Here is a 364-nt window from a genome sequence, read left to right on the forward strand (position 1 = left end):
AAGGTTTTGAGGTGAGATGGCATGGTTCCCAATCGATTAAGCTACTATTTGGAAACCAAAATCGTGTTTTTAACTGTTAATTTCACGTGGAATTGCATTTTAAAGTTATTTTTACATGGGAACACAATTTTTAAAAGTCTTTTGATTGTGAAGCTGACATTATAAATAAAAATGTAGTTTATAGTATTATTCTTCTAGAAATACCAAAAATACTTTAAAATAGATTTAAGACTAATTAATTTACAAATAATTGACTCCTAAAAAAAATTAGTTATTAAGGATCCCCTTTAGCATCTATTTTCTTTTGTTTGTATTTGCTCTGAAAAAAAAAAAAAGAAAAAAAAGAAGAAGAAAAACCTCCAAA

Source organism: Corylus avellana, chromosome ca7 (assembly GCF_901000735.1).
Source record: "Corylus avellana chromosome ca7, CavTom2PMs-1.0".
In the NCBI taxonomy this organism is placed as follows: Eukaryota; Viridiplantae; Streptophyta; class Magnoliopsida; order Fagales; family Betulaceae; genus Corylus; species Corylus avellana.